The following is a 13,139-nucleotide window of genomic DNA, read 5'->3' on the forward strand; positions in this document are numbered from 1 at the left end:
AGCAGGAGACCGAGGCTCTGCGTGCACCAAGAGCAGAGACAGACAGACAAGAACCATCGCATTTCCTTTTTCCTCTCCTCCTTGCATACAAATGGCCCCCAATGGGTGGATTCACTCCCTTCCCTCCAGAGATGTGTTTTCCTCCTCCTCCCCATTTTTTTCTCATGGGAAAGAGAGCCCCAGCTCTCACTCTGCATTGAATGAAGGAGCACCTATCAAAGGGTGCAATACTTCCAATCCGCTACCAGATGGTGTCGGATAATACGGAGTGTCGGTTAAACGGAAGTCGGATAAGCGAGACTCTACTGTATTTCAAACAGTTCATATCCCTTTTCTACTTTTTGCTAAAAAAATATTTTATTTTTGAAAACATTAAAGAAAGACAAACGCTATTGATGTCTTCACCCCTGCCTGACCCAGGCCAGGGACAGTAACCTCCAGGAATGTTCATGCTCTGCCCCAGGCAGTGAACACAGCCTAAGCAGCCCATCCCACCATTATGCACTAATGACGCCAGCTGATAAGCTCCCTGGTTGCCATCTGGGACTGACCCAGGTGTGGGCTGGCTATTAGTGGACAAAGCCCAAAACAAAAGGACATTTATTTACAGTATTTATATTCCGCCCTTCTCACCCCAAAGGGGACTCAGGGCGGATCACATTATAGGGCAAACATTCAATGCCCATAAACACATCAAACAAAGACCGAGACAGACAGACACAGAGGCAATTTAACCTTCTTCTGAGGGGATGTTCGATTCTGGCCACAGGGGGGAGCAGCTGCTTCATCATCCACTCTGACGGCACTTCCTCATTACAACGTCGTAAATTAGTTAAACCTGCCTCCCCACTTTTTATGAGTGGTACCTTATTTCCTACTTGATAGATGCAACTATCTTTCGGGTTGCCAGGTCAGCAACGAGCAGGGGCTATATTTTATTTTTAACTGACAGATGCTCACCCCGCCACGGGCTGGCCTCGAACTCATGACCTCATGGTCAGAGTGATTTATTGCAGCAGCTGTTTACCAGCCTGTGCCACATCCCTCATACACACCTATGGAGCTTTCCTTTATTCGCCCAGTGTGGGACCAGACCTAGAAATCATCAACCTTTGTGTCATGCATCGTGGACTCTACATTTCCAAAATCCGATCATTTCTATACTTGGATACCCATTGTTTTCTGGATCATGGACTTAATCCTTCCAAATATGGACCTTACTTCCCGGGAAACTCCCTCCGCTCAGGAACATGCCCCCAGCCAGCCGATTGGGCAGCCCCAGGCTTCCCCGCCAGGCAGGGAGGGGATTCCCAGCTGTGTCACCAAAGCCTGCACCAACCAGAAGGTGAGCCAGCTTGATCCCTTCCCCTGACCAATCAGAGATGGAGGTGTGGCAAGCTGGCTCCTGTGCTTAGCCAATCGTGAGCAGAGGAGGGAAAATTAAACAAAGGCCATGTTAGTGGATGGGTTTTTATTGTATAAAATGGTCACAAACTTGAATATGGTTATGCTTGTACATCTTGACATCCATTGCTGTACATTGTGTCCCTTTTGCAGATTGTATAAATGCCTCTGTTGCTTGTCTTCATTGTTGGTCAGTCTTACTTCATCCAGGAACATTGGCAGTTAACTGGGCTCACGGGGCATGGATCCTTCTTATCTGCAGTCCATACCTTTTAAGTTTGACTTCAAGACGATGTGAAAGAAAGAAAAAAGAGAAGCAAGGAAAAGAAAGGAAAGGTATGAGAGGAGCGGAGGAAAAAAGAGAAAGAAGGAAAGAAATAAAAAAGAAACTAAAATTAATTTGAAAGGAAGGGAAAGAAAGAAAGAAGAGAAGGACATGTAGAGGGAAAGCATGAGAAGAAAAAGAAAAGAAAGAGAAGAGAGAGGTAGAAATATGAAGGAAATGGAGACATGAAAGAAAGAGCCTGCCCACCACTGCCAGAGCATTGCATGGAGATATTGTAAGGTAGGCCTTCTCTGATAAGGGGAAGAAAACAGGTGGGCAGTGACCACTCCGACATCTGGACAATGCTAGGGATATATAGTACAGTAGAGTCTCACTTATCCAACATAAACAGGCCGGCAGAATCTTGGATAAGTGAATATGTTGGATAATAAGGAGAGATTAAGGAGAAGCCTATTAAACACCAAATTAGGTTATGATTTTACAAATTAAACACCAAAACATCATGTTTTGACAGAAAAATTTGACAGAAAAAGTAGTTCAATACGCAGTAATGCTATGTAGTAATTACTGTATTTACAAATTTAGCACCAAAATATCACGATGTATTGAAAACATCGACTACAAAAATGCATTGGATAATCCAGAACGTTGGATAAGCGAATGTTGGATAAGTGAGACTCTACTGTAGTTGTAAAACAAATGAACAAAGCTCCAGTAACTTCCTTTTGAAGAAATCAAACACACCCCAAAAATACTCTCTAGAATAAGTATGGGAAACTCAGGCCTGGGTGCCGGATGCGGCCCCTTAGGTTCTTTTATCAGGCCCTCCTCTCTGTCACAATCCTATCCTTCCTTCCCTCCTTCCCTTCCTTCCCCCATCCCTTCCTAACCTCCCTCTCTCCCTCCCACCATTTCATCCTTCCTCTCCTCTTTCTCCTTCCTTCCCTCCCTCCATTCCCTTCCACTCTTTCATTCTCTCTTCCTTTCTTTTTGTCTTTGCTTCCTTCTATCTATCTTTTCTCCCTCTCTCCCTCCATTCTCTTTTTCCTTCCTCCTTTCCTCCTGGGGCACGTTAGCTGGGGGAAGGGATGGTTGAGGGGGAACATGAGAACCAAGTGTTAAATGAGTGTCCTAGTGAGGAGGAGGAGGGAGGGGGAAAATTGACTTTCTGCTGCTCTAGAGACAAGGGCACAAGGAAGCAATAGGTTCAAATAGCAGGGAAAGAGATTTGACTGAAAAGATTAGGCAGAACTTTCTGGAGAGTGGCATAGGCTGCCTTGGAGTGTGGTGGGAACCTCCTTCTCTGATGGCTTTTCTGCAGAGGCTGTTTATTGGGAGTGCTTTGATTGTGCCTTCCTGCATGGCAAGGGGTTGAACTGGATGGCCCTTTGGGGTCTCTTCCAGCTCTAGGATTCTATATCAGGAGTAAGCAATACAGGGTCTAATGGATACACTTTTTCTCTCCCGTCCAACATCTCATCCTGACCAAGGCCAACCCTTTTGGGATCCAAATGTTTCCCATCTTTCCGGCCCACCCACCCCACTCTGACCCTCAAGTTAGAAAATTTGCCCATGCCTGGTCAAGAAACACCTGAGCACTCATAGAAGTTTGGAAAGTGAAGATGCCTGGCTGTTTATTCTATTCTACTCAACCCCATTCTAGCACAAGATCTTAGAGTTCCTCAGGCAAGAGATTACAGTTTCTTAATCCAGTGTGACACAGACTTATTTTCCCTCCGTCTTGGGATTCTAGATATCCAGGATGTAGTCTAGAGAGAACAGAAAGCTTTGTTTTGAAACTGCTGGGATTTCATCTATTATGAACGTACACTGAGAAGTTTCTAGTGAGAGCAGAAAGAGAAAATACACTTAGACACATACAGTCCATAAAACTGCAGTCTGTTTCCCCTCTAATTGGTAATAAATGTAAATGTTTAGTTATGCCTGGCTGGGGAGCTATGAACAACACATCTGTCTGGCTGTTTTCTCTGTCTTCACAAGGACTGTAGCGTTTATGCCATCTGTAGCTGAAGGTAGGGGGAAGTAGGCAGGCAGATGGGAGTGGGGGGAGGAAAGCCAGTCTTTCAAGCGTATAAAGCATATAAAGAAGGGTGAGCATTGGTTTGGAGAGGAAAAGAGGGAATAGCAGGCAGGAGATAAACAACTACAGGAAGTACAAAGATCTGGAGAGTTGCATGAACATAATGGCAGAAAGCAACAGGATGGGTAGTGATGCAGCTAAGTGTCAAGAAAGAAGGGGGCAAGTGGAAAAATTGGATTTGCAGTGGAAAATGTCATTATAAAGACAGAGAAAACAACGGGAGAGATAATGGGTTGACTTGTTTGTTCTAAAGTTAAGGAATATCTCCTTCAAAAGCCAATCAGTATATAGACAAATATATAAATACAGCATGCAATAGTAGAAACAATATCTATATATATAAACTAGCTGTGCCCGGCCACGCATTGCTGTGGCGAAGTCTGGTGGTATGGGAAATAAAGTATTGAGGAATTGGTGGTAGTTAAGGTCAAGGGTAAAGGTTTTCCCCAGACATTAAGTCCAGTCGTGTCTGACTCTGGGGGTTGGGGCTCATCTCCATTTCAAAGCCGAAGAGCCGGCATTGTCCGTAGACTCCTCCAAGGTCATGTGGGATGACTACATGGAGCGGCGTTACCTTCCCGCCGGAGCAGTACCTATTGATGCACTCACATTTGCATGTTTTCGAACTTCTGGGTTGGCAGAAGCTGGGGCTAACAGTGGGGGCTCTCTCTCCGCTCCCCCAATTCAAACCTGTGGCCTTTCGGTCCAGAAGTTCAGCAGCTCAGCGCTTTAACATGCTGCGCCATCAGGGGATATTATTTCCTAAAGGTTGTGAATATACAATATTTCTGATTGGGTTTTTTTGTTTGTTGGAGGCAAGTATGAATGCTGCAATTAGGAAAAATGATTAGGATGTAATGGCCTTGCAGCTTTAAAGCCTGGCTGTTTCCTCCCTGAGTGAATTTTTTGTTGGGAGGTGTTAGCTGGCCCTGATAGTTTCCTGTCTGGAATTCCCTTGTTTTCAGAGTGGTGTTGTTTGCGATATTTTATGTGCTTCTACTGTCTGTGGCCCTGAGAAAACAGAGGATGTGCCAGACTTTGATGATGGGAATACTTTGTTGGGAGGTGTTAGCTGGCCCCGATTGTTTCCTGTGTGGAATTCCCCTGTTTATTTACTGTCCTGGTTTTAGAGACTATATTGTTCTGCATTATTCTATCCCAGTAATTATTTCATATTAAAGAAGAATCTCACTTATCCAACATTCGCTTATACAATGTTCTGGATTATCCAACGCAGTCTGCCTTTTCATAATCAATGTTTTTGTAGTCAGTGTTTTAAATTCATTGTGATATTTTAGTGGTAAATTTGTAAATACAGTACAGTAGAGTCTCACATATCCAACATAAACGGGCCGGCAGAACGTTGGATAAGCGAATATGTTGGATAATGAGGAATTAAGGATAACCCTATTAAACATCAAATTAAGTTATGATTTTACAAATTAAGCACCAAAACATCATGTTAGACAACAAATTTGTCAGAAAAAGTAGTTCAGTACACAGTAATGCTATATAGTAATTACTGTATTTATGAATTTAGCACCAAAATATCACGATGTATTGAAAGCATTGACTACAAAAATGCGTTGGATAAGCGAGTGTTGGATAAGTGAGACTCTACTGTAAATACTACATAGCATCACTGCGCATGGAACTACTTTTTCTGTCAAATTTGTTGTATAATATGATGTTTTGGTGCTTAATTTGTATAACGATTACCTAATTTGATGTTTAATTGGCTTTTCCTGAATCCCTTCTTATTATCCAACATATTCACTTATCCTGCCGGCCTGTTTACGTTGGATAAGTGAGACTCTACTGTATATTGATAATCTTAAATTATCTGCTTAGAACTGGATTATATGAGGCCCCTTCTTCACAGCTGTATAAAATGCCCACTGAAGTGGATTATATGGCAGTGTGGAGTCAAGATAATCCAGTTAAAGCAGATAATATAAGATTATAAATGGGTTATATAGCTGTGTGGAAGGGCCTTGAGTCTACACTGCCATATAATCCAGTTCAAATCAGATAATCTGTATTTTATAGGCAGTGTGGAAGAGGCCTAAGTGAGACCTAACTCTGCCTGTCCCCTAACTGAAACCTGGCTGTCCGTTGGTTGCTAGGCAACCAAGTGGGCAGAGATTAGCCCTCTAAACTGGCAGCAATTGGATAAATAAAATTATTGCTCTCCCTCTAATTAGGACTTTATTTTTCTTTTCTTTTTGTTGTATCAACCTTGAGGCATGGATGATGGGTTGTGTTGTCAAATTTTGAGGTTGGGGGGCCTGTACTTTTGTTGTTTTGTGAATTGCCGTGATGCCATCACTCTTTTATATATATAGAAGGGTAATGAAATTTCGGCCTAGGACAAAACAACAAAACTACACATCCCAGAAACACTAAACTTGGCAGCACAACCCATCATCCATGCCTCTACGTTCATACAACAAAAAGAAAACAAAAATAAAGTCCTAATTAGAGGTAGAGGAAGAATTGTTATTATCCAATTGCTGCCAGTTAGAAGGCTAAGCTCCGCCCACTTGGTCTCCTAGCCACCCACTCAACCCAGGGGACAGGCAGAGTTAGGCCTCACTTAGTCCTCTTCCACACTGCCTATAAAATACAGATTATCTGATTTGAACTGGATTATATGGCAGTGTAGACTCAAGGCCCTTCCACACAGCTATATAACCCATTTATAATGGACTTAATGTAAGGTAAAATCTTTACCCTCTACCTTAATTACCACCAATTCCTCAATACTTTATTTTCCATACCACCATACTTCACCACAGCAACGCGTGGCCGGGCACAGCTAGTGTTTTATATAATTGAAGAACAACCTAAATCTTAATTAGTTAGGAAAACATTATCATTATGGACACAATATACTGACTTGTTTGTTGTCAAAACTGAACTGTGAATAATAGTCTGAAGTAAGTCAGGAACCAAAAAATGGAGAATTGTTGTAATTATAAGGGTGTGCAAGAAATCAAGCCCTAAGAGCAGAAGTAGAGGAGAGCAAGTAGGATTAAGGAGCAAGCCAGGATTAAAGAAGAGACTAATATAAGGAGACAAGTCTAAGGAACACATTCAGACTGGAGGACAAACCGAGGATCAGGTCTTGAAAAGCTCAAATAGATCTGTTCTTCAAAGAAGGAGGGAGGGAAAGAGAGAGAGAGAAAGAGAGAGAGAGAGTCAGAGAAGAAACTCTCTTGTCCAGGGATCAATGGGTTTAATACAGGCGTTTCACGAAGAAGTTGTAATTTAGTGGTTTCCCACACAAAGATAATAGCTATAATTTGAAATTCTTGACAATCTTAAGGTGAGCCTATCATGTTTTCTTAAAAATATTTGTTCAAAGGGGAGTTGCCTTTGCCTTCCTCTGAGCCTGAGAGACTGTGACCTGTCCAAGGTCACCCAGTGGGTTGCCATGGCCAAAAATGGATTTGCACCTGGTCTCCACAGCTGCAGTCTACTTATTTATTTGCTTTATTTATACTCTGCCTTTCTCCCTGTGGGGACAATCACACACTTTGGTCATAATTTAAAACAAAACAAATACAAAAATGGGAGAAAATAACAAAACAATTAAACAACACTGTGTAGATTTAGGTCAAAATACAATTAAAACATAATAAATACACTTAAAATAACATTTAAAAATCACAATCCCCCCCCCCCCCCCCCAGAATCCCACTCACAACTTCTCCAGCTACTTTTGAGGATTTCTAGAATACTGTTCCAGTAGAAGAGTGATCAAGGTGAAGAAAATGGAATGGGTTTATGCAGTGAGAATTTAGAACTGGGGCAAGTGCCCAGTGGTGGTGGTGTGGATTAGGCTTGTGTAATCCAAGTAAACAGCGATCCGTTTTGGTGTCTCAGGTTTCAGTGGGGCCTTGATCCATTTTTTTGAAAGCCTCCTGAATTCAGAAGGGCAGACATTTGTTTTCACTCTGGGGAGCCACAAGATTCATTTTCTATCTGGCCCTTTATGGGAAAGACATTCCATTCTTGTCATTTTAGGCATTTAAGCTGTTTCCTACTCTAAAGGAGGAGGAGAGAGGCATTGCAGACAGCTTTCTCTCCCGGGCCTGCACATCACACACACACTCTTTCCAAGGCATTTAAAGAAGGCAAGTTCTTAAAGCTGTTTCCTACTTTAAAGGAAGAGAGGCGCTGCAGGCAGGCACATACGCTTTCTCTCCCAGGTGCCATGAACTCTTTGCAAGGCATTTTAAGGAGACTTCCCAATTTCAGGTAAGGAAGAGTGATGATCTCCTGGAGTTATCCTTCTTGGCTACTTTTTAAAAACCATCTTTTTTCTTGGCATACTTCAATCTCCTTTCTGCTTTGGTTTTAATACTTCCTTGGAACTGTTTCTACTTTCTAGTAGAAGAGAGGTAACTAGGTGGTAGTAGTTTTCAGGGAATGAGGGTTTTCTTTTTGTTTCCTGGTATTAATAAACAAGATTAAACTGTGATGCCAAATAGGGGAGAAGGAGCCGAGATCGGCTCCCACTTGCTTTCTTTGCAGGCGGGTTTTCGTACTGGGAGGGCCCTTATCGTTACGTGCTCCCAAAGGACAACAAATCCGTGTACAACTCTAGTGTGGATATAACAACTGAGCTAGTAAGATTGACCTGTCGCCTTCCACTAATAGTCCCGTATGTACGCTTCTCCTAGCACTTTTGATGGCTATGACACTTTGGATAACCACTCCTCCCTGATGATAGCGACATAACTAGCACTTTGGCCCAGTTTCCTACAGATCTTATCTATGATTTTATCATTATGTATTGTATGTGTTTTTATAACTTGTTTTATTGTTGTTTGATTTGTTTTACTGCTTGTTTTTATATTGTTGATGTTCGGGCTTGGCCCCATGTAAGCCGCCCCGAGTCCCTTCGGGGAGATGGGGCGGGGTATAAGAATAAAATAATAATAATAATAATAATAATAATAATAATAATAATTAAATGTGAGTGTCAGCAATTAAAGTAATGAATTTCATGATACTATAAGTTCGAGGACTTGGACAACGGTTTGTTTTTAGGCAGACATTCACATGTAAATGTTCAATCATTCATTCAAATTTTTAACCCTGATGCCGCCCAGATTTACCACGGAGGCTGGTGAGTCACAATGCTGGACCTCATCTATGTGATGAGGTTCTCTGATTTTGAAAGATGGGTGGATTGCAGCATCTTTTTTTTACTTGATCAAAACCAAAATCAAAATCTGTACTGATCAGAAAAGTGGTTCTAATATGGAACCAACTTACCATGGGCTGTTTTGGACCCTGTCATCCAGGAGCCCTCTGAATTGTTCTTTGGATAGGTTCCCTAGAAAAGAATGGTGTTTGCAATTATTTTGACTAGAAGAGATTACAGGGACAATCAATCCTCTTCCATGAGACCATTAAAAAGAAAGATCAGCTGTTGACGCCAGGACTGAAGCATTCCCAGTGGAACTCAGTGACAGCCTTCAGTTCATTATGCAGAGATTGGTTGTGCTTTCTGTTTTAGTATCTGGCACCAGTCACTTCCAGAACAGACCCTAGGCCAAGGTGGCATGGACTAAGGCCTTAATGAATGTCCTTGATTGATTTAGCAGAAGGGTGTTTTTAAATGATAGATAGCAAGTTAGAGATTAATGTACAGTTTGATATAGGGTATTGCAAAACATAACAACAGAGGTAAAGAGAGAGTATCATAAACTTTGTTTTCAAAACAATTATTTTAATGTTTAAAAGGGTTTTTTTTAAATTCCAAAATGCAAACAAGTTGTTTTATCAAGATGTTGTCAGTAGTGACAAAACACCACTCTGTCCAGAAGCTCCACTATCCTTTTTAAACATGAATGATATATTGTAATTCCTCAAAAGGAAGGGAAATAAATTTGGCATCTATTCAAAGTAATTTTATATAGCTTCTATTTGTGTCTTTAAACAATGGCACGTGCTTGCATTGGAGATGAGGCCCGCTGTGAACAATATCTGCAAATTGAACAAGTCTGCCTGACTTGCTGCTTGATTTAGCACACAGTTTCTGTGAAAATAGAATGGAAAGAGTGTTGTATACTGCTTTGAGATCACTAGAGCAGGGCTGGGGCACAAATGGAACTAATAAAATAAATAAAAATAAATGATGAGCATCTATTCACTTTAATGCTCAAAGTGGCCTGGAGGTCAGCTCATCAGACAAAACAGGCTCCAGAATTCCACAGGGTTAGTAAAGTATATTTACATGGAGCCATTTGGAATTGGTCTTAGTCTGTCAGCATTATTATGAGCATCTATGGTTAGCCCCCAAGTTATGAACAAGATACCTAAAGGTTTGTTATCGGTTTGCTCTTGTTGAGTTTGGATGTCACTCCAGCCAATAATATATATTTTAAAGCTTTTGATTGTATAGAGAAAGGTTAACACTCCTGTGGTTTTTGTTTCGCTGTCTGTGCCCCTGTTCAGAAGATTTCACCTCAGTTTCTGTTCTTGTGATAATTGGATTTTGAAAAAAATTGGCTTGTTGTGGAAACAAGGATTGGTAAGAAAACTTCAGTGGAGATATCCTTTCCCCATGATAACTCTTTCAGTAGTGAATTTCCCTTCCGAGTGGTAGATTTCTCTCACTTCCTGTTGCCTCACTCCTGTTCTAAACTATGAGTTGTTTGTAAGTCAGATGTTTGTAATTTGGGGACTGCCTGTATTTATAATGTAAAATAAAAAAGGAATAGAATTGAAAATGGTGGGGGAAAGGAATATCAAGCACCATTAATCTCCTATGAAAGTATCAAACAACCACCTTTCTCCAGACCCATAGGTGCTCCTCTAATACTACAGAGAGTAGCCTTTTCTTGTCATGGGGTAAGGAATGTCTGGAGGCAGGGGAGGCATTTGATGCTGGAATATGAATTAAAGAAGGAAAGACCGACTGGTCACAAAAGCAACATACTGTTTGCACAAGCAACATGGCAAAGGTGAACAGAGCACACAGTAGTAGTACAAAGAGTGCAGAATCCATGTATTGTAAAAGGCTTTCATGGCCAGAATCACAGGGTTGTAGTTTTCCGGGCTGTATGGCCATGTTCCAGAAGTATTCTCTCCTGATGTTTCGCCTACATCTATGGCAGGCATCCTCAGAGGTTGTGAGGTATACCTCACAACCTCTGAGGATGCCTGCCATAGATGTGGGTGAAATGTCAGGAGAGAATGCTTCTGGGACATGGCCATACAGCCTGGAAAATTCACAACAACACAGTCTAGGATCACACTCTCAGTGAAAGGAATCTTCCCCATTAATCACTAGGACTAATTTGCTCCTATTCTGTTTAGAGGCTGGAATCCAAGTAATGGTATTAGTCATTCTGGGAACAATGCACAAAAGAGCTCATTACTTTTTTGCACCAGCAGCTTCCCCCTATCTATGTGATGGGTATTGGATGGTACAAGGGCAAAAACAGCCATTTGTTGGCTTGTGTGCGTGAGAGAGAAGGTTTCTCTTGCATTGCTTTCTAGCTTACTGTTTTGGAATTCCTTTACTGTTTGGCATCAAACAGGATTACAGCTAAAGTGCATTTGTCACTTTGCAATCAGTTAGTGTCTCCCTCCTTTCGTAGGCATGAACAAGTTAACGATTGGATTATGCTAGAGAGACTTTTCTTCTCTGATCAGTTCTTTCTCCTAGTTTTCTTTTCTTTCTCTGCTGTTTGTTTGGTTTTCCCTTATTATTTTCATGTTCAAAGATGATAATCTGGATTTTATATGGCAGTGTAAAAGGGGCCTGAGTCTGAAATCTCCTTGGAACTCAGTATGACCAAACTGAGCTTATCATAACCTGGCCATATCATGAGACAGCATGACTCACTAAAAAGGATGATAATGCTGGCTAAAGATGAAGACAGAAAAACATAAGAGCACATTACATGGGAATACATCCATTTAAGGATGTTACGGCCCTGAGTCTACAACCCTAAGACGTCCAGAGTGCTGTGAGATTATACATTTTGCTATAATATTTGAATTTTGCAAAGCTTAGTTGAGCTGGTCAGAAGGTCTGGTGGCAGTTCTCCTTAAGAAGGCCTGATTTCCTCACCTTAGCATGGGGAAATAATAATAATAATAATAATAATAATAATAATAATAATAATAAGAAGAAGAAGAAGAAGAAGAAGAAGAAGAAGAAGAAGAGGAGGAAGATCCTTGCTGCTTAGGAGCAAGCCATCAGAACAAATGCAATTAAGGCCAAGATCAAAAAATCAGCTGATGACCCAAAATGCAGACTGTGCAAGGAAGCTGACGAAACCATTGATCATATCCTCAGTTGCTGTAAGAAAATCACACAGACAGACTACAAACAGAGACACAACTATGTGGCCCAAATGATTCATTGGAACCTATGCCTCAAGTACCACCTCCCTGCAGTAAAGAACTGGTGGGATCACAAACCTGCAAAAGTATTGGAAAATGAGCACGCAAAGATACTGTGGGACTTCCGAACCCAGACTGACAAAGTTCTGGAACACAATACACCAGACATCACAGTTGTGGAAAAGAAAAAGGTTTGGATCATTGATGTCGCTATCCCAGGTGACAGTCGCATTGACGAAAAACAATAGGAAAAACTCTGCCGCTATTAGGACCTCAAGATTGAACTTCAAAGACTCTGGCAGAAACCAGTGCAGGTGGTCCCGGTGGTGATGGGCACACTGGATGCCATGCCAAAAGATCTCAGCCGGCATTTGGAAACAATAGACATTTACAAAATTACGATCTGCCAACTGCAAAAGGCCACCCTGCTGGGATCTGCACGCATCATCCGAAAATACATCACACAGTCCTAGACGCTTGGGAAGTGTTCGACTTGTGATTTTGTGATACGAAATCCAGCATATCTATCTTGTTTGCTGTGTCATAATAAATAATATAATAATAAACTTTATTTGTATTCCACCCTATCTCCCCAACATACAATGGCAAAGATTCAATGACTCCGTAAAACAAACAAATACAGTACTGACATAAAATCCCAGAGAAATCCCACACATGAAGATAACATTAAAACCTAACATCAAATTAAAGCTTGACATCAGTAAATTAATCCTAACTTCAATAAATTAAGCTACACATAATAATGGCTGATATCCAGTATTTCCCTTCAAAACTCAATACAGTAGAGTCTCACTTATCCAAGCCTCGCTTATCCAAGTTTCTGGATTATCCAAGCCATTTTTGTAGTCAATTTTTTCAGTATATCATGATATTTTGGTGCTAAATTCGTAAATACAGTAATTACAATATAACATTACTGCGTATTGAACTGCTTTTTCTGTCAAATTTGTTGTATAA

This window comes from Anolis carolinensis, chromosome 4 (assembly GCF_035594765.1).
Source record: "Anolis carolinensis isolate JA03-04 chromosome 4, rAnoCar3.1.pri, whole genome shotgun sequence".
NCBI classification, from domain to species: Eukaryota; Metazoa; Chordata; class Lepidosauria; order Squamata; family Dactyloidae; genus Anolis; species Anolis carolinensis.